Genomic DNA, 22,998 nt, shown 5'->3' on the forward strand with positions numbered 1-22,998 from the left:
CCGCAGAGGGTCAGATGAATTCCCACTCACTGGCGCTCTGTACCAATCTCATCTCTTATTTCCATAATACTTCCACTTATAGTTGACAGTGTGTTCAACAGATACTCTAGCTAGCAAATATAATCCATAAGGCTGCCAATTCAATACAGTTTAAACCATGACCAAAATGGGAAATTCGTTTAATTTAGATATTGGTATTTCCAGGCTTTGGTCCTGCATTGCTGTTTTGTAGTTTAGGCAAACAAATCCTCTCTCTTCCAAGCCCATAAATGCCTCAAGCTACAGCTATCCCAAGTACAAGGATAAACAACTCCTCAATGTTTAATTAAAGGATCTCTATTTATCTCTACTACTAGGGAATTTTAAGTAATAGCAATAGTAATAATAATAATAATAGGCTCCTGCTATTGATTGCCAACTAAAGCAAGTTTGAGGAGCTTTTAATCTCCATAGTTATTATTTCAAGTATAAAGCAATGGAGGTTATTCTTATCAAGGAACAATAATGAGCTACAAGTTTGGGGTGGTGGCTTTTAATTGCTAATGAAATTGTGAAAGCTCAACATTTTCCTAATGTTAATCTGCTAGGGAAGCGACTAGAAAACAATGTAGGAAGAAAATCAGTCCTAGACAAGAGCAGTAAAGGAACAAGATCATTAGACTATGACAGGGAGGGCTGACCTGTTAATGAGGCGGATGTAAAATTTTTCCTAGCTGATTGGCCGGCATTTTTCTTGCCAGTGATGTTATCATTCACCTTGTAAAGTGAAGTCATTTTACAGCATCAGGGCGTAGTATCCACCCTGAAAGACCTTAAGATTTTTCATATTACTGAGAAATCTACTGTTTAAATTGAAACTTATTGAACTCCTACAATGCGCCAGACAAGAGTCCCCAAGCCCTCTAACTGGTCATTTGGGCTGCCTGAGGCGCATTCAAGGGTAGAAGTCATGTCAGCCTCTGGTCTTCCAGTACCTGACCAACAACAGTACTGTTAAATGTGCACAGACAAGCCCAGTGAATCTTTTTTATTTTAATTGGCTGGTCATTCGTCTACTTTTTTCTAACTATCTAAAAATTTTAAAACCATTTTAAAATTTAAAAGAATTGCCAGGTAAAATACCAACTGCCAGGTAAAAGACCCATTTAAATTTGAAATTCAGGGAGCAATGAATAATTTTTTAATATAAGTACATCACAAACACTGCATAGGCTATACTTCCACTAACAAAAAAGCATTTGCTACCTTTCTGAAATTCAAGTTTAACTGAGCACCTTGTATTTTATTTGCAATAAATTTTATTTATTGCATAGCTGAACTCCCCAGGATATGAGAGAAATGCTGAGAGTCGGAGTGGGAGGCAAAAAGGAACCCAAACTGAAGATCTATCTCAGTGACTGGCATATAGTCAATGCTTCCCGTGTGTTTGTTCCTTCTTTTCTTGCCCCTCTGCTAGGCCTTAAAGAAATACCAAGACGATTATGTTCCTGTCCTCAGTGAGCATACTACTAATAAAACAAATACAGTCATGTAATGAAATATGACATGTGCTGGGGCCAAAGAGGAGGCTAGGAGCAACCTCCTACAGAAAGAAAGAGATCAAGTCTAGTTAAACATGCATCCTTATCTAATAAGCAAACATCCCTTAAAATACTTCTAACACACAAAGACATGAGATGAAGCAGGGCACTACCTGGGGTGTTTTCCGTATCCTTCACATTCCTCAACATACATTTTGAGGCTTACCCTTCATTCCCTAAATTATTTTCTACAGGTATTAGCTCAGTTTCATGCCTTTGGACTCGGTGAAGTTGGGCTCAAATCTCAAGTCGCAACAAGGATTTCAGGAAATACGTCCATATAGGTGGCCACAGAGCAACCAGACCACAGAAACTGGGGAGCCATTCCAGCAGCCCAAAGACACCTTCATTACTTCTGGGGAGCATCTTGGGGTAAACATCCTCCATTCACAAATGCCAAGCTCAAGGCTTACACTTCCCAATTCTGCAAATCACATTTACAAAGGCTAAGTAGGCAAAATAATTAAACACACACATGTTCAAAACACAGATTTTATTTTTTAAGCATGTACAGGACTAAAGTTTTCTATAATCTTCACAGGCCTAGTTATTTTTGTCAAAATAAGATCATCAGTGATTCCTCGACTCTTGCCCCTATGCCACTCCCAACACGGAGATTAATTTCAAGTGCTTTGTTATTAGTCCCCTCATTGAGATGAGGCATATTTTTAAACTTTTTGTTTCTAAGAATAAAAAGGATGCCCACTATAGAAAAAGTTTTTAAATGAATAAATGAATTACCCAGAGAAAAACCCAAACATCTAGATTGCTTGCTGATAACATCTTCATATTTCTTATTAGCTTTTATAGATATACAACTTACATAACATATAATTACTTATAATCTTATTCTATATAAAATTTTGTACATGCACTACTGAACATATGTTAGACATATGATTTTATACTGAATTGACTGATGATTGATATACTGATTGAATGATGAATCCATGATTCATCACTTGTCTATATTTTAGTAAGTGTTTCTGATCAAGACTTCCTGTGTTGGATCCCAACACCTCCAATTAACCTTGTGTGGCCATCAGCACTCCCTGCCTTGGTTTCCTCTGGTTGTTGTTATGAGTCATAAACGAGTTAATAATAAGTATAGCACTTATATACTGCCTGACACATTATGAATTCTAAATAATGTTAGCTATTAGTATTTTTGTAATTATGATAAAATTATTTTGTATATCTTTTGAAGGCGAGAAGCTAGAAAAATCAGAACAGAAGAGTGTAGATAAAAGAGGAAAATTCCAGTAGGACTGAGAGGAATTTCTTTGATACTACCAGAAAAGAAATTTTGTATAGATTTCCAATGTTTGGCACATAATGGACACCCAATTGATACTGCTGAATGAGTTAATCAATAAATCATGGACCAATGGCTTTTGGCTTAGGGGCACAGGTCATATTTTCATCTGTTTCCATGTGTAAGATGTGTCTCTGGAAACTAAAAAGTAAAATATAGAAAGTCACCAACTTCTTATGTCCTTGAAATCAAAGATTCAGTCTGTAGAACCACTTGATATTTATAATAGAATAAAGGTTGTTAAAGTTGTTGTAATATTACATAAATTTGTATTTGGGAAGAGATTCATTCATCAGACTGAAAAAGCTTTTAACTGAAATTGTCCAAAAAATTCCTTATAAAACCCTTACAAGTAATAGTGGAGAGAGGGGCAAAATACCAAGTAATAGTGGAGAGAGGGGCAAAAGCTCCTAAACCAATTTCTGAAATGTGAGCTACTATTTCTGAATTAATAACAAAACGTTTAAATATAAAAAAAGATTCCATTTACAATAGTATCAAACAGAATAAAATACTTAGGAATAAACCTAATCAAGGAGGCAAAAGACTTGTACACTAACAACTAAGAAACGTTGCTGAAACAAATTGAAGTCATAAATAAGTAGAAAAATATCCCATTTAATGCATTAGAAGACTTAATATTGTTAAGATGACAATACTACCTGAAGTAATCTTCAGATTTAATGTAATTCCTATCAAAATCCCAGTGGTATTTTTTGCAGAAATAGGAAAATCCATCTGAAAATTTGTATGGAATTTCAAGTGACCCCAAATAGTGAAAACAATCTTGAAAAAGAAGAATAAAAGTGTAGGTCTCATATTTTCTAATTTCCAAATGTATTACAAAACTATAGTAACCAAAATAGTGTGGTACTGGTATAATGACAGACATGGAAACTAATGGTATAGAAATAGCCCAGAGTGAAAGACAACTTACAAAACAGGAGAAAATATTTGCAAAGCATATTTCTGATAAAGGGCTAGTATCCATAATATATAAAGAACTCCTACAACTCAGCAACAACAACATAAAAACAACCTATTTTAAAAATGGGCAAAGGACTTGAATAGACATTTCTACAAAGAAGGTATACAAATGGTCAATAAGCACATGAAGAGATCCGCAATATCACTAATCATTAAGCAAGTGTGAATCAAAACCACAATGAAATACCACCTCATGTCCATTAGGATGGCTACTATCAAAAACGCCCCAAAATACCAAGTGTTAAGGATGTAGAGAAACTGGAACCCTTATGCACTGTTGGAAATATAAAATGGTATAGCCTCTATGGAAAACAGTATGGTGGTTCCTCAAAAAATTAAAAATAGAATTATCATATAATCCAGCAATTCCACTTCTGGGTATATGTCCAAAAGAATTGAAAGTTAGATCTTGAAGAGATATCTGTACACTCATGTTCACAGCAGCTTTATTTACAATAGCCAGAAGATGGAAGTAACCCAAGTATCAATAGATCAATGAAAAAACAAAATGTGGTATATACACAGAATGGATATTATTGAGTCTTAAAAAAAGAAGGAAATTCTGACACAAACTAGGACACGGATGAACCCTGAAGACATTATGCTAAATGAAATAAGCCAGTCACGAATTCCCTGGTAATCCAGTGGTTAGGACTCCATGCTTCCACTGCCGGGGTCGATCCCTGGTCAGGGAACTAAGATCCCGCAAGCCGCTCGGTGCGACCAAAAAAAAAAAAGAAATAAGCCAGTCACAGAAAGACAAGTAATGTATGATTTCACTTACATGAAAGGACTGGAAAGGGAGAAGGGAATGAGGAGTTATTGTTTAATTTAATTGTTTCAGTTTTGCAAGATGAAAACAGTTCTGGAGACTGGCTGCAAAACAATGTTAATGTAATTAACACTACCAAACTAAAAAAAGGTTCAGACGACAAAATTTATGTTATATTGTGGTATATTTTACCACAATTTTAAAGAAATACATGATAAAAATGCTTAAGGATAAATACAGAAATATTTCATGATATATTCTTTCTGGCTTTAAATTTTAGGTTACACTTCTCTCTTTTAAATCATTGGGTAAGTATAAGTTCCGTCTTCCCAACAAAACCATAATTTCCGTGGGATCATGGGCTGGGTCCCATGATTTGGGCCCACAGTAGACTAATAATAAATCTTTGATAGTTGGTGCTAAAAAAATTAACATAATAATGTTTGGTTAATCTTCAGTTGAGCCTCAAACATTAACAGCCTCTACACTAGCTGAGAGTAATCAGCAGGCAAAGGAGAATTTCCATCCTGCAGGAACATCTATTTTAAAAGACAAAAGCCTGAACAAGAGGAACTCTATTTAATTCTCTTAAGGAAGTGCCCAGAGGACTGCTGGCACTTTAAATAAACTCCTTACCTTCCAGGTCTTCAAGGGGGGGAATGATTGGTGTTAAGGTACTCTACTCCTCCCCCATACAAACTGTCTGCTTTCATCAGCTGGACTATTCATTGTTGTCCAAATCTGCAACACACATTTTGCTTCTGAACCTTTGTTCACTGTTTATTTCTCCTGCTTAGTGTCCCCTTGCCTCAACCCAGTAATGCTCACGTCTCACTCCCTGCAGGAGGTACTCCCCATGATATGCAGTTTGGAGTCTGCTATCTTTGGTGATTGCTACCATCTGTAATTCTCACTTGCTAGGATTTTTTAAAGTCTATTATTTATATAATCCTCTTTTCTCAACGAGATCTAGTCACCAGTTCTTGAACTGTCTGTCTGACTGTCTCCTTGACATTTCCACTTGAGTATCTCAAAGTTACCCCCATATCAATACACCCCAAATTGAACTCAAGACCTTATCCCACACCCAGGGCCTCTTCCAGTTTTCCTGGTCTTGATGAATGGCCCCTGTGACACAAGCCAGAAATCTACAAGTCATCTTCATCACCTACTTTTCTCTCATCCTCAATATGGACCTATCTTTGAATAACGTTGTTGTTATCTCATACCTACCTTTGCATTTACCAGGTTTTTGCTGTCTCCACCACCAACCTAGGCCTGCATTGTTTTAATAGGTTTTATTATTATTTAGGTATGGTAAAGCCAACAGATTGGGAGATGACTGCCATTGAAGAGACGGTTTCTTCTACTCACAGTTCCCAAGAGAGGGAGAAGGTGTCACACCACAGGGGGCAGAGGACGGGGGGCACACAGGGAATCATGGGGCTCAGCCCTGAGGCAGAAGGAGAGGGAGGAACTGTGGGCAAGAGCTTTTACTCTGGTTTCCACAGGTTCGGCCAGTTTAGGATTGGCTCGTAACTTCAGCAGGTTCTGGGGCACTGGGGCGGTGCCTGGGTGTCTGGCATCTGGCCTTGGGGTGATTAGGGCAGGTGGAGAGTGGGCCAGAGAGTGAGAGCCCAAGAAAGGAGATGGTTGGTGGTGTGGACTTAATCAGCTGCTCCCGAAGAGGAACTGACCAGTCTCCAGCCAAGGCCCCCAAACAGGGTCAAGACAGCACTTAGACTATATTACAAGCGCATCACCCTGGACCCTTTACTGCAACAGTCTTGTAAAGGCCTCACTCTGTCATCTCTAAGTTCCTCTCCACCCTCCCCTAAAACCCTTCGGAGACTTCCTATTGCCTTAGAATAAAGACAAGTCTCTAACACGGTTTATGAACCCCTGAATATTCTGGTATTCTCACTTCCCCTGGCACAGTTTCACCTTGCTTCCCCTCACTATATACTTAGTTCTTATCTACCTGTATATATACCTTGTCATTTGCTCCACAAAAAGGTGCTTTCCTGATGAGAAGACATCAGGTGTGAGAATTTTAATGAACATCTTAAACCAATTCCAGTTATATGATTTATTTTTACTTGGCAAATTAAATAATGTTATTTAACAGTAATTAATCAGATGCTGCTATCTATTATACATACTTATCTGCATCATTATACAAACCCCGAAGGCAAAATGGCTGGGTTTATTTCCATAGAAAGAGTAGGTTTCAGGTAAACATCTTACATTTGATTACTGAATCTTGCAATGAAAATGTCTGTTGAGAAAATCCTTGTTTCTAGGAACTTATGAGCTAACAATGGCACAAATTTTGCTTGAGGATGTGTCTGACAATTCCATCAGACTCCTAAACATCCTCAGGATCCAATGGTAGCATGTTAAAAACTCACTTCAAGATGAAATTTTTCCTACAGCATTTAAACTGTGGAAAGAGGATATGAGAATGTGCTTTAATTTCGTTTTTATTGATGCATTATCATCATTTTAAATAAAACATTTATTGAAGAGGCAGCAAGTAAGTTTATTTGATCCTTGGGTTTGTCATAATTTCCCTCACTAACTTGAACATTTTGATTCATTTTACCAGGAGACAGAACCAGTCGATGAGTGATATGATTTGCTTCATATGTGACTTCCAAAGGCCATGACGCCAACATCATACTAAATCAGTATGAATAGGCTTTGTGGAAAGGCACGTGAAGCCTAGTTGAAAACAAAGTTCTCTTGTAAAAAACAAAAAACAAAGTTCTTTGTAATAACCCTAAATTAGTTTTCTTTATCTCTGAATCTTTGTTTCTCCTTTTCCTTCCTTCCCTTCTTTCTCTCTCTGTCTCTCCCTCTCTCTCCCCACTCCCCTCCACCCTCCTGTCTCTCCTCTTCTTTCAGCTGGTCTGTCACTCAGTTATTCAATAAGAATTTAGTGAGCATTATCTCTATGCAGACACTCTACCAGGCCCTGGGGATACAACAGTGGACAAGACAGAAACGAGTCCTGTGGTTGGGAAGCTCACAGTCTACAGGTGTGGCCAACCATTAGACAATTACAACCTAGCGTGGGAGAGGCTATGGCAGGAGAAGTGCAGGGTGCTACGAGAGCACATAGGAAGGAAAATAACCTCAACCCAGGGGTCACAGAAGGCTTTCTGAAAGAAGTGACATCTAAACTATGACATCAAAGCATCAGCCAGATGGACATTCCAAATAAATTTCAATTTAAGTAGAAAGAATGCTGATGTAGCTTCTAATTATAAGTATTCTGGAGTCCATTAGCTCTTGCCTTTTGCCCGCCTAGTTTTTCCCAACTCCCATCCAACCTGCACACGTCACGTCTCTCCTCCAGGATGTCTAGCGGCCCTCAAGATAGCATCTCATCTCACCCTGTGTCACCAGTCCCACCTCATCTCCCCGAGATAAGCCTCCCACCTTTTACAGGCTCCAACGCACACTCAGTGCTGGGAACACTGATACCTGCTCCTGCCTGCTAAGGAGGCCTGAGCCTCTTCTTCTATCTGGTCATTTCTTGTATGTACAGAAAGCTCATCTCGCATCCCAACCTCCTCTGTGAAGCCTCTGCAGGTCACTCCAGCCTGCGTTGCTTCCCCTTTTTCTGAACATCGACTGTGCCACTTATTTTGAAACCTCTTTTTTTTTACCCAACACCACAATTTGTGTTATTTTCATTTCCCTAATTACGTTACAAATTCTTTTAGATCTTAAAAATCCTTTTATTACCTCTCCTCCTTACCACCCTCTCTGTAATCGTGTTAAACCCAGACTACCTCCTGAATTGAAGGTAAATGAAGACATACCTAGTTCCTAAAAGACATGTGGGCTTGCCCTAGAACAAACAGACTTACAAGAAACAAAATAGCCCTATTTACAATCCTTGTGCCAACACCCACCAGGTGCCCTTTGCCTTCAAATGGTGGAGGATGGTGTTCTGGACCCATCTTAGCGCTGCCAGCCCTGCCCCAGCATGAATGGGCCACTATCACCACTCAACAGTGTCTGATTCTTGCCCTGCTCAGGGGCCCAGAGAGTCAGGGCACCAGACCCCTTCCTCACCCCGTTCATCTCTGTCCCTCAGTGTTCAGGGGGGTGGCAGTGCTGATAGCTTGAGCCCCTTAGAAAAGGATGGAAAACGGTCTTCAGCTAAGAAGTTGCCAAATGTCCATTAAAGCTCTAGCCGTTCTGACTGCAAACAACAACAACAATCTATCTCTCTTCTTTATTTTCAAGGATCAGTTACCTCCTGGCTAGCAGATGTAGTCTAGCGCAGAAAGCACTGGACTAAAAGCCCCGCATTCCAAGCTCAATTCTGGCTCTTCTGGCTCTGCCAGTCTCCAGCTTAATAACTCTGACCTAGCCTCCTAACATCTCTGTGTCACAATTTTCTGATCCACAAAATGAAGGAGTTGCGTCCAGATAATATTTAAAGTTCCTTTTCAGTCTCTCCTTTACGGAAATACTTACATTCTATAACCCCGGGCACGTCTAGATAAGCAGAGCGGTAACTGGTTAAAGAAGGAAGCACTAGTCAACGTAAGGGGGATATGAGACAAAAGAGGAGATGAATTGTATTACAAATCCCACAGATGAAAACGAATCTGGAAAACTACTGTGACGGAAGGTGACAGCTCAACCTCTGAACACATTATCTCTCTAGGACGTTAGCTGACAACTCTGGCCAATCAGCAAGCAGTTTAAACTGTAGTTCTGTCGTCCAGCCCTCCTTGTGAACACAGATCTGGGTTCCTGAGAGGTGACTGCACAATTTTCAAGATCTTGGAACAGTTGTGGATTCACAGTCAGGACAGCCCTCTGTCAGGTGATGAAACTGTACTGTAAGACTCAGTAAAATATCACCCTACTGGATTTGCAGGTGGCAAAGTTTTTATGTTGTTTTTCGTTGTTGTTGTTTGTTTGATTTCTTTTTTATTGAGGTGTAATGGACATATAACATTATATTAATATCACGTGTACAATATGATGATTCGATATTTGCATATGTTGTGAAATGATCACCATGATAAATCAAGTTCACATCTATCACCCTACATGCTGTTTTTGTTTCAACACTTCGTAAGAATGGATTTCAACTTTGTATCTTGAAATCACAGATCTTGATGCAATCTTAGCCTGAGATGGGAAAGGGATGCAACAGAAACAAAACATTTTCAGTGATACCAAAGGGTGTTCTCAGGAATACCTAGAAGTGTCTCTTGGATGCCTAGGACATGAGGAACATTGCTGCAAGAGTTACTGAATAGAGTTAGCAAAGAAATGCAGAGCACATTTTCTTAAAAGCACATCTTTCTAAAATAAAAATATGTAAATATATTTTTTTACTATTTTCAGATAGGACCAGCCAGCAAATAATGTCCCTCCCTCCCTCTCTCCTTCCTTCCTTCCTTCATTCCTCCCTCCCTTCTTTCCTTTTTTTCTTTCTTCTCTTTTTAATTAATGAGAAAAGGAAAATGTGACCTCTCTCCTAGCACTGTCTCTCCTTTTGGGCTTCTTAGCTCTTTCATTTCTCTCCCTGACTTCTTTAACATCTCTGAGCCTTGATTTATTCAGCCATTAACAATGTAGGTAAGGTATCTAGCATGATACCTGGAATCTTTTAGTGATTTATTTATTCATATTGACCTCATGCCAAATGCGATTTGAGGGGATACTTGGCCAATAGTAAGTGCTGAAGAAATGTTAGTTTTCTTCCCCTCCTTCCTCTATTTAAATTACCCCTAGTTTTCTTGAGAGGGAAGGATAAACTGAAAAGCAAGAGGAATTTGGGAATAAAGGGTATGGAGATAAACTATTAGTAAGTGATACAGCTGTTCCTTTTTAAAAGCTTCCCCATCTGAAAGAACAACACCCTTTCACAAGACACAGGACGTCCGGAAACAGGAGGCTGCACGTTAAAGCAGGAACATTGGCAAGTGCCTCTGTCTCTGACAAGAGAGGTAGTTATGGGTAGGAAGATGTTTTCACAGCTAGAACAGCTGTCCATCCAAGAGCTCAGCTGCCCAAAGCCAAAATATAGAGTTTTATTATAATTACATTTGAAATTTATATAGCCTCTTTATACTGCAAACAGCTAACCAAATCTTCATATTGCAGGGCCTCACAGCCATCCTGTAGATTTGACCAGCTGGGCCATTCTAGAAGTGAGTATGATGCAATGGAAATCAGAAGACGCAGCTAAAGTGTGCTCGGGCACACCAGTTTCACCTCTCTGGATTCAGTTTCTCTATATGTAATATGGGCTAATTTAAGTTCCCTTTTAGCTCTAAAATCCCTGCCATGGAAAGTGGGTAATGTCACCAAGTGCTCACTAGTACTTGGCTGAGCAGGATCTTGGATCCTCTTTCTTTGTTCTCTGAATTGCAGTCTCTTCATACATTTTTTCTTTCTCATATTAAGCAAATTATGAAAGGACTGAGCATTCTTCCTTTAATCACAAACCATTTGCATTTTTTAGGTTGAATGTGTCTTTATATAATGATAATTGTAAACCTTATAAAAAACCAACCTATCTGCAGCCACTATGGAAAACAGTATGGAAGTTCCTTTAAAAACTAAAAATAGAGTTACCATACGATCCTGCAATCCCCCTCCTGGGTACCTATCTGGAAAAGATGAAAACTCTAATTCAAAAAGATACATGCACCCCAATATTCATAGCAGCACTATTCACAGTAGCCAAGACATGGAAGCAACCTAAATGTCCATTGGCAGATGAATGGATAAAGAAGATGTGGTATATATACATAATAGAATACTACTCAGCCATAAAAAAGAATGAAATAGTGCCATTTGCAGCAACATGGATGGACCTAGAGATTATCATACTAAGTGAAGTATTTTAAGTCAGAAACAGAAAGACAAATACCATATGATATCACTTATATGTGGAATCTAAAATATGATACAAATGAACTTATTTACAGACAGACATAGAAAACAAAGTTATGGTTACCAAAGGGGAAGACAGTGGGGGCAGGGAGGATAAATGAGGAGTTTGGGATTAACATACACACAAATATATATAAAATAGATAAACAACGAGGACCTACTGTATAGCACAGGGAGCTATATTCAATATCATGTGATAAACCATAATGGAAAAGAATATGAAAAAGAATATTTATATTTATGTAACTGAATCACTTTGCTGCATACCAGAAACTAACACGACATTGTAAATCAACTATACTTCTATTAAAAAAAAAACAAAAAACCCTATCATGACAGGTCACCCCATTCACAATTCTATCTTCTTCATGACTAACACTCCCTTTCCTCATCACATCATCATGCATTAGAGTCATAATCTCTAAATAGAGGGGATACAATTTCAAATAAAAAATTTAATTGCAATTTAGGGGTATTTAAAGTCTTCCATAAATAGAGCCAGCAACTTTAGCTGAGAAGGACTGGGTCAAGACTCTGAAAAGGGCTGTCTGTGGAAACACAAGTTCATTCTTCCATTTTTGGACACTTTTTTGTACCTACTTTAGTCATGAAAATTATATCTCCCATTAGCTGTGCCAGGGATTTTTTTTTTTCAAAAGTAAATTTGATGCCTTTCCAAAATTGCATATGATTAGCTTTAAATCAGGAAAGAGGCCAAGACTTACTTACTGTGCTGAGTTAGCAGCTCTCCCAAGAAGTTAAACTTGAGGTCAAAGAAAAAGAAATGTCATTTAGAATGAGACCACAGTAGGAAACAACCTCTTAATACCTCCTGAGTTTGGGCAGAATTTTTAATCACCCCAAACAATAAGCAAATAAAAACTGCTTATGCACACAAATAAACATAACATACCACTGTATTCATTAAAATTAATTTGGATATTTTTTCCAACCCGTGTAAATTTATACAAATTTATATAAATGTATAGTTTGATAAAACATATTTTTCTAAATACCAATTAGCGATATCAATTTTGAAATATTTCTATTTCAAAATAGAAATAGATTTTGAAATATTTAATGATTTTGAAATATTTACTCGATACATTTTTAATGGGAAATCTGGGACAATTCCCATGTATTTCAACTAATGACAAAAGACATAAAATGATTCCATTTATAATTCAAAGCCTGGAGTCACAGCAAGTAAAACAGTTTTGCTGTTAAATACTGCAAATCATTAGTGCTATCAGCATATATGTCTTTGGAGAATAGACTCACATCCTAACACAAACCAACCTCCATTTATTGCAAACATAAGAGTAAGTAAAACATGCCACACTGGCAGAATGCATCTTAACCCTCCCAGGCAACTGCTCTCCTTGTTAAAGTTCCCCTTGATAAATATGAAAAGTAACAGATGACCAAGACGTTATTAGCTCAGAGTTTGTGTCTCATGGGTCAAACGCTGGGGGCTTTTTCTTCTGATTGGGAGCATTTTCCAGTAACCATGAGAGAACTCTTTACATGAATAACAGAAAAGGGAGATTTTTAAATCTTCCAGTTGCTGTAGAGCTCATGTACTCTGAAGATGCTCAAATACTTCTGTAAATACCCCCAAATCTTTCTTACAAGAGGCAAGGTGCTTTTTTTTCTTACGACGTTATCATTACCTGTCAGCCGCCAAGGACACATTTGATATTTGGCTTCTTTCCTAGACCAAATGTAAAAGTTGTCCCCACGATGAATTATAGGGTAACTGGCAGTGCAAACTGGATAACTGAACTTCATTTTTGAAATTTATCTTTTTTTTTCTCCTTACATAATCAAAAGCTCAAGTACCTGAGGGAGCCATTTTAACAACTCTGCTCTTAAGTAATAATTAAAGCTGCTGCTACACAGTAGTTTTACGTCTTTATAAATGTCAGCTCAATTCTAATGAATCAGAGCTTCTCGGAAGTTCTAACACCACATGCATGAATATATACAATTTTGAAATGTCTTTTTGCCATTTATACACTTATAAATCATGAGCCAAAGTTAAAACCCCAATCGAGTGTGTACCTTTCACGAATTCTTGAGCCAACAATTACTGGCATGCATTCTAACACCAGAATTCTTCCCCAATTACTGAGAGTAAACATGACACTGAGGCTGCAGAAAGACTTCAGTATCTGAAGTTCGATTACACTTAATTCTATAAGAATATAATTTGAGAATTCATGAATATGATTGGTTGCTGTCATTGGAGTTTTTGTTTTAACATACATACAAGTCTATCTTTTTTTTTTTTCTAAATAGATATTTAAAACAGAGGGTTATTTTTCTGATTCACAAAATTACTAAAACATGTCTGGCCCTATTAGGATTAATAAATAATGACGAATCTTTTCACACTCATTGGATTGACAGGGAGAAGGAAGAAAATAAAGTGAGAGAGAATCCATAAAGCAAAGGCTTACTGAGCACTTGCTGTATGCTAGATATTATACACTGGGAATATAAATATAAATAAGGTACTTGGACGCTTGATGTGTAATCTTGTAAGAACAGACAGATAAACAGATTGTATTAAAATGGAAACGTGCAACGACATAGAAAGCACAGATTAATATTTTATATTAGTTACTCCAGGGGTAACTAATGAAGGAGGGCTTTGTGGGAACCAGCATTTAGCAAGCAGCGATTAGACACCAGGTTCTTTACTTATATCGTCTCATGGAATCCTCACAACAATCCTATACATCACCGTCTCCATTTCATGGCTAAGGAAAGGAGACTAAGAAAAATTAAATAGTTTGGCAAGAGCACATCATTGATAAGTGGTAAGACTGGAATTTAAATCTTGCCTGGGTTGCAATCTCCAAATTTTCCAACTGCATGAATGTGTTGCAACAAAACGCAAAATGAAACCCGAACAACCTATGTGCAGCCTAAGCTTCATGACCAATACATAGATGCTGCTACCAATTTAAAACAAAAGTCATAGCGCTGATGCAAGAGAGGCATGTATGAGATGGGGCCAAGGACAGGAACATTACTACCCACACTACCCAGGCAGGCAGGTAACATGGAGAAACCCCAACCTGTTTTCCTATGGACTTCATTCCCATGCCACTTTGTTAAAAGAAATTACTTATTTTTAAATTACAGTGTCCATCTTCATCAACATCGTCACTGTTTGAAAAGATGTTTTCAGGCTATTCTTCCCTACCCATCTGCTTTTTTTTGGTGTGTGTGAAGACAGAAGGTTGCTGGAAGGCTGCGGAGAAATCACATTGGTTATCAAATGTCTCCAACTATGTTACTAAGTCATTTAGACTGACTTAGAAATATTAGGCTTTACCAGCTGCTACTGTACACAAGGCACGTTATATAACTGGTCAGATGCTGTTAGTCACTTTCAAGGACATCCTTATCTTCTGGAAATGAAACTACTCTCTAAGCAAGTTGGTTTAAAAAATAGCTTCAAGAGTGTTACATCTGGAATGAAGCAGAGAGAAAATAGATCTTTGCACTGTTTGTTCTGAGCCTGTATTCTCATGTCAGAGTCAATCATCCCCACTTCATAGGTGAGAAAACTAAGGGCATGAAAAGAAATGACAAGTACGCTCTCACAGAGTTTGGGAATGTCAGGCTTGGTTCTTGAATCCAAGCCTGTTGACACACACCACTTAATGCTTTATCTTCATGCTTCAGAAAGATTTTTTTTTAATTAATAGTATATTTTTGAAGGTTAAAGCATTTACAAATCAACTAGAGGAAGTCAACATTTCACCATGTTTCTACAAGAATATCGTAGATTATGTCATTCTAAAATAGCAAAAGAAAAGCCTGAGGTTCTCATTATCCCGATTACTGAGTACTGATTACTAAATACAAACACAGAATAACACAGTCTGCTGATGACATGAACAGAACCAGCTAGAATCTGCTACAGCAGTGTTCCCCAAAGTGGGTTCTGAGGATTGCTAGTTCCATCAAACATTCCCTCATTGTTCCAATAAGTTTGTGAAACTGGAAATATTTTATTCTCTTCAGGCAGATTCCTAGTGCACTCTGGCATATAAAGGTTTGAAAAGTCTTACAATGTAAAAGAACCTGTTTAATGTTATTTAATTCATAGCGCTTCAAAATAATGAAAGCAAAACAACAGAAGTGGTTGAATATCAGTGACTGAGATCCCAGAAAGTTTTATAACATTTCTAGATTCAACTCCAACAGATTAGTTAAATCAAAAGTCAAATCAAACATGGATTTTATAAGGTTTCCATTTAGTATCATTTTCACATAAAAATAATGCCTACTCTAAGCCAGGTGTTCTCCTAGGCCAGGGGTAGCAAGGAAGCTGAAACCAGTGTGTCAGTCACAATGAATTTGTAGTAAGCGGCTGACCGAAGCATGGTGTTCAAAAATACCATGCGGCTATGCCTAGATTCCGAGAGAAAAAGTACCATGATTGACTTGTAGCGTCTGCCACAGATGCAGAATTGAAGCGTGGAGGCATGTGCCCATATATTTTCCATCCATGAACTAGGCAGACATAAATGAATAAAATGTGGCTCCTGGCTTCAAGAAGCTCATCTGGGGTGGGGAGAGGTGAGGCATATCATCATCTAATTTCAACACAGTGAGACAAGAATAATAGGAGACTGTAACGGAAAGAGGAGTGCAGGAGTGACTGGCTAGCTTCAAAGATTAAAGGCTACCTGATCCGAGTCTTGAAGGATGCGTGCAAGTTCATCAAGCGTGCACAGAGGATAGAGCATCAAAGTTGACGCTGCAGGTAGAGGCAATATGAATGCAGAGCATGGACGTGTGGAATCGCGCGGCACATTCACGGGGCTCTCGGTAACTCAGCTTGGCTGGAGCACAGGGATTAGGGAAGGTACACTTTACATCTTTCCTTTGATCGTATTTTCCAGGGCAACCCTAGCATGGGCAACACATTTCTCATGTGCTCTTTGTTTGTTTGGGGGTTTTTTAAATGTATTTTTCCACTGTCAGTACTGTGAAGTTATTCAGCCTGGTAAAGGAAAGAATGTTCTGTTTAATTAACCAATATGGTTAGGAGAGGATTACTATATATACAAGAGATATTTTTTATTCTAATTTTCAAGGTGGTCCACATGCTCTTAACTACGACAAAGGTCCGCAGATTTTAGAGTACCTACGGCACCCTTACTGCTTCTTTGTGATAATTTACCCTCACTGCCATGGTAAGTTTTATAACTCTGAGCTTTGTATGTTTAAGAAGTTAAGATGAATATGAATCGACTTTATATTATGTCCCAGAACCACTCTTAAAAATCTAAATCACTCAAATTGACTTTTTTTCCTTGGCATTTTCGTCTCTTCTGCAGATTGCAACCATTACTGGCTTTCCCATGGACGGAATACTAGATAACAAAGTCCACTGTTCTCTTTGGAAACATTCCATTTTCTTACAGAGAAAGGTGAGGATAAAATGAAATGGTCAAGAGCCCGATTTTGAGAGTGTCTTGAGACAATCACCAGAAACGATTCACAATAAACTTCTTTCATAGTTGTGGTCATCTCTCTACATTTAAAATAAAATCCTTGACTCTAAGGAGACGTGGAGTTGAAGCAAGTTTAAAAATGAAAAACGAACTAGTAGCACTTAGGGGTATATGAGGGAAGTAGTAACTGAAAGGGAGGAAAATCTCATCCCTGGAAAAAAAAGATCTAGTACTTTCGTGTTAATTCAGTATCTTTTTTCTTCGTGTTGGTTATAGAGAGATTTAGTGTATCAGAGCTATTCCTTCAAAGAATGAGATAAGGGTACTCGTTGACAAATTATCACCATACCCATCATGACTAACCATTTCTACCTCGTTTTCCTATCTATTACCCAATCCCTGTGAATTTGGGCAGGTATACATTTTTCCCTAACAATTTCTACTACACCCTACACCACTTTGTCTGTTTGGGAATATGAGGCATATTTGGAATGTGCATTCATCGCTGATATCAGATAAATAAGCCAGAAGCAGAACAATTTTTGACTCGAGGATAGGAAATGCAACAAGTTACCTGGAAGTAACAAAATGAGGCTGAAAAGACTAAGATAAATATTCCCTGCATTTTCCGAAAAATACCAATGTTAGCCATCAAAGACGGCAACAGGACAGTTAGTTCTTTTAGCCTCGTTTTATGACCCATGGTTTCCTCTCAGGAAGCAAGTTTTATCGTTGCCAAATACGTATGAGTCTGCTGTAAACCGTTATTCAAATTTAACATTCATCCCTGCTTACAGATATGTTCAATACATGAATTAGTAAAAGATAATACAAGAAGAAAAAAGGCTCTGAAACAATTTTCTCAGACTGAGCAACAATCCTCCTACATACAGTAACAAAAAAATAGAGGTAACTTCCTTATCTTACTGAGATATCTAATTCTGTTCTCTGTGGGAGACTCATCAACACATTTAGCTAACACAACCAGGCTCCTGTAAGTGTAGGTAATTACAACTATATTAACCCCTGAAAATGGTTTTGAAAAGATGAGTGCCAATCTGGGCAATTCCTAAAACCAGTGCTCTGTGGGCGATGCAGGGCTCAGTCAGTGTCCTGAAAATGCTGATTTGCAAGTGGCCCGTGGTTGGATTTGGGAGAGAATACTTGGTTCTTAGATCTCCTGAGCTCAGCATTAATATAATCCCACTCTATTACAAATTTTCCAGCTAAAGGTCCCCAGTCGCCACCCATCTGCAGTCAGTCTCGACTTCCTCAGGATGGCAAGGCTGTATTAGATGGAGGAACTCAGGTGACCCACACACAAGGTATAAGTGATCACCACCCCCATTTGGGAAGTCACTCTTCAGCATTTAACTCACAAACTTTCCAAAATTGGTATTTCAGTGTAAGGTCCTCAGATCCTTGGTCTGGAAATCAACCCTTTCCCTTGTTATCTATAACAGAGGTGATAAGGATAGATAACTTACTGGAAGAGCCTGGGCTTCTAGGATGCAGCTTATTCAAAACCATGGGCTTTGGAGCCTGGCAGAGCTTGGTTTATGCTTTTGCTCATCACTGACTGGCCGTGTGAGTGACTTTGCATGGTCTCCTCTTCTGGGACAGTAATTTCTCTCAGAGCTGTCACAAAGATTAAATGTGAATCTCAGCCCAATGCCTACCAAACACATGCTTGCCCTTAGTACATACCTCTCTTAGCACCTACATGGCTGAATTTCTTCTTTTTTAAACACCCTCTCCATCCCCTGACTCTAAGCTCCCTGCTGGCTGGTATCCTGACTTGGCCATAGCTGCACCCAAGCCCAGGTGCACTGCTGCTTGACTTCCAGCAGGCTCTCAACATCTGCTTTACATGAACGGAAGAGGAGGCACTTAATAGTGTTTCTCCAACTTTAATATGCATATGAATTATCTGGGAATCTTTTTAAAAAGCATATTCTGATGCATTACATCTGGGGTGAGCCCCAAGACACTGTATTTCCGACAAGCACCCAGGAAGACCCACGCTGCTGGGGTCAAAGGACCACACTTTGAGTAACTACGTACTAGTTTCCTTTCCTTCCTTTTTGGCCACCACAATATTCCATGAAGTGGCAACAGTGAGCTATTTGTGAGCAGCTCTTTGAGGGCTGTTACCCTTAGCCCAACCGCATCCTTTGCTCGACACAAACACAGAGGATGGGGACACCCAGGATAATACTCTATGGGGATTATTTACTGATATATCTCTACCTTATTAGGACAAGCTATTAAGTGAACTCCAGTGTTAATCATCAGAAAATAAAAAGCTCCTTAAGGAACAATGAACAGTTTCACTATAGCGCTACAGGGCAACACTATATAATAATGTGCTGGAATAAGATACAAATTTACAAATCTCTGACATTTAATACCTTGTATTTCAAAAAAGTGTCATTCGCTCCACCACAGTAATGTTAACAGAATGAGTATTTGTAAATATATAGGCCAGAAATGCACACAGACACGTTTGCAAAAGGAAGCTGTCATCCAGTTACCACACAGTGCCATCTGCTGGACGACTGCTGACGTGCAGCGGAAAAAATATGAGATAACCCCCTGGGAATAATAATACAAAGATTTCTACAGCTTTTTATGAGATAACCCCCTGGGAATAATAATATAAAGATTTCTATGGCTTTTCAATGAGATTTATGCAAATTAAAGCAACTTCCTACTGTTCTGCACTTGTTTATTGGAGAGAATATTGTACAGCATCTATGCTCTTTTGCTTAGAGAAGTAGAACAGTTTTATAGAGATATGTATATTGATGCAGGACGAAAGGCTGAACCCAGAAATCCCATATGGCCGTGGAGAAGAAAGAACTGCTTCCTTCTTCCAAAGAAAACCTGGTTTTCTGGGTACCACTGGAGTTTACATGACTTAATCAACAAAATATTAGCGCACACTATCTTGCAGCACCCCAAGCAAGAAACAGATGTAACAGTAGAAAATATAAATCCCCAATCGAGTTCACTTCTGCACACAAGTACCTCTTGAGCTTTAAAACTGGTCAAATTCTTTAGCACAAATGGTAAGAAAGGAATAAATGGGAAAGATGGGAGGCTTAGGTAAGACTTTGCTACTGACATCTTTCAAGGAGAGTGCAACTTGCTCTATCAGAGTAGTAATATAGTTTTGAAGTTATTTAACAATTTCCTACCTGATATGCACTCAGTCTAGTTGCAAGAGCTGATCACATAGGTCTTAGGCAGTCTTCCATTTTAAAGAATTAAGAAGATGGGTTTAACTGCACATATTAAAGAATAACGATTAGTGCTGTGAAATATCTACTTCGGGATGTTAGAAAAAATATAAGTAGCCAGGCCCTTTTAAGCAAATTTCTATAAAGGATCTCAAAGGGCATTATTGGCTTTCATTCAATGACCCTGAGAATGGCTCTACTGAGGTTTTCCAAAGATTTAGAAGTGGAAAGTATGAATAAAATATGGATCAATAAAGTATCTTATAGGTATTTTGGGGAACATTAAGTGAATTGCCTGAGGTCACAAAGTCCTAACAGTGAGAGGAAAAAAGAACCTCGCACTCCCAGATCCTAGCTGAAAACACCTAAAGCACTTCCTCCTGTAGAATACTTCTTGGGGGACAATCCCATAATTAATTTAAACAGCTTTCCGGGGCACATTAATTATGTATGCTATTTGTATACCAGGCCACTCCAAGAGGAGAAAGTGGCTTCCTTGTCACTCATAAATGGGACTGCTTTCTTCTGAGTGAGACCAAATGGCTCTTGGAAGGAAACAGCAGCAATGCCAAGAGTGCTGGAAGCTCACGTGGGGTGCAGATTTTTCATCCAGCTGTCTTGTCTCATCTTTCAGGATCTCCTCAGTAGCCGGGGAAAACTGACCTTTCTTTCCAACTGTCAAGGCTAACCCCACCCCAGGCCTTCATCACCCTTAGCGGGATGATTCCCAACTGTACATTTTCATGAACTAAGCATCGCCTGAGGCCCCAGCTGTACTGGAAGGGAAACCGCACCCTGCATTCCATCTTTCCAAATGGTTAAGACAGCATTACTCTTCTCTGCCTGCATCCATACAGATTTCCAATATGCGGCAGTTTCAGGAATGTTGAACCAGAGTTTTGGGAGCAAACTCTTACAGGGTAAAGATGATGAAAATTAAGATATGGAATACTACGGCACTGAGACTGAAATTCCAAAACAAAACAAGCACATCTCAAGCTGGTCAGGAAAAGGATCCCTGATGGTAATATGGCATCTGGTAAAGCTCAGAAAAAGGAGAATGTTCTTTTATTTTAAGTGCTGAAGTCTAGAACCAAAAGATGACTCTACCCACTTGAACTGAAATTAGAGCTGACTAAAACGTTCTCTTCTCCTTCTTACTAGCCAAATTAAATTACTTCCTGTTTCCTAGAGCATATCTGCATTTTCTAGCCCCACTGCAACTGTTCTGCCATTCATTCCCTCACTCACTTCTTCCTGCACTCATGCACTGAACAAATATTAAGGCCAGCTATGAGTCAGGCACTGTTCCAGGTGCTAAGTCGACAGCAGTGTCCAAGATAAACAAGTCCCTGGACTCGTGGAGTTGACTTCTAGTAGGATGGGGCAGACAATAAGTAATAGCTCAATAAATACATACCAGGGATGAATTACTTAGGGAAGAAAGAGAAAGCAAGGTAAGGAGACAGTAATGAGGCAGGCGTGTTTCAGTCACCAGGGCAAGAGGTTCTGGTACGGTAACATCTGAACAGAGCTCTGGAGGAAGCTAGGGAGAGAAAGGTGTAGTCACGTGGAGGAAGTGCATCCCAAGCAGAGGGAAAAGCACAAGACGAAGGGTTCGCTTGGCAAGTTCAAGTAATAGCTAGGAGGCCGCTGGTGCATGGTGGGAAGAAGGTGGAGAATGAAGGGAAAGGACAGAAGATGCAGCAGGAAGGTTGTACAGGCAAGTGCTCCTCAAACATTCTGTGGTAAAGAACCACTGGTGTGTTTTTCACAGTCCATTGCAGATCAGTTCTTTTATAAAGTACAGTTAAAATGTCACAGCAATATCTACTGCTATAAACGCTTCTGAATCTGTCTCCTCACAGACCCACAGCTATTCTCAGATCAGCAGTGATGGGGAGGGGCACACGGCACAGCACTGAGGCGGGGTTGGGAGGCCAGGGTCAGTGCTTTAAATTATATTCTGAGCAGTTGCACCACCACTCGAAGGTTCTGATCTGAGAGACCTCTGTCCCTTCCCATAGTGCCAAGTGGCAGGAGCTCACTCAGTTACAGGAAACATATCCACCACTTACGGAGAATACCTTCAGCCAGGAGCCGTCTCAGAACGTGACGTTCATTTACTGACCTCATCTCGTGGCTTCTCCTTCACCCCCACCAAAAGTAATCGCTTTCAACGAAAATTCTTCTCTTGTTTTCGGTCTACTCTTCATGGCATTCATCTATACGATATTATGATTTTTTGAATACATGTCACATTTCTCCAAGTAGTCTAAACTCTTAAATATCAGAGACTGTTTCAGAAACCTTATACTTATTATGTTAACCTGACACTCAATACATGCTCTTGAATTGAGCTCTAAACTAGACCTATGAAGACCAGTCATCAATAATATGATGTGACTATATAAAACAATCTCTTAAAGACCTGTTTACAGCATTTTGGAAAGTGCTGACATTTTTCAAGCTCCCTGTAACTCTACAGATCAAATCCAGAAAATCGTTACTGGTTCAAAACTTTTGTAGTTCTAATCTCTTGTCTGTGGCATATTTCTTTTTTTTTTTCTTTTTTTTTTTTTTTAAAGATTTATTTATTTAATTGATTGATTGGTTGCTATGTTGGGTCTTCGTTTCTTCTGTGCTAGGGCTTTCTCTAGTTGCGGCAAGCGGGGGCCACTCTTCA

General features: G+C 38.9%; 1 protein-coding gene and 1 long non-coding RNA gene across 10 annotated transcripts in view; one reads left to right on the forward strand and one right to left on the reverse strand.

Moving 5' to 3' along the window:
- GRIP1 (glutamate receptor interacting protein 1) overlaps window positions 1–22,998 on the reverse strand; it is a 713,644-nt gene that overhangs the window by 483,995 nt on the left and 206,651 nt on the right. The gene's annotated exons all lie outside the window — the stretch shown is intronic.
- LOC309609605 overlaps window positions 14,169–22,998 on the forward strand; it is a 59,500-nt gene continuing 50,670 nt past the window's right edge. The window contains exon 1 of the long non-coding RNA XR_014233511.1: window positions 14,169–22,853. This is a non-coding gene — a long non-coding RNA (uncharacterized lncRNA). The remainder of the gene's footprint in view (window positions 22,854–22,998) is intronic.

This window comes from Balaenoptera borealis, assembly GCF_965194805.1.
Source record: "Balaenoptera borealis genome assembly, chromosome: 13".
NCBI classification, from domain to species: domain Eukaryota; kingdom Metazoa; phylum Chordata; class Mammalia; order Artiodactyla; family Balaenopteridae; genus Balaenoptera; species Balaenoptera borealis.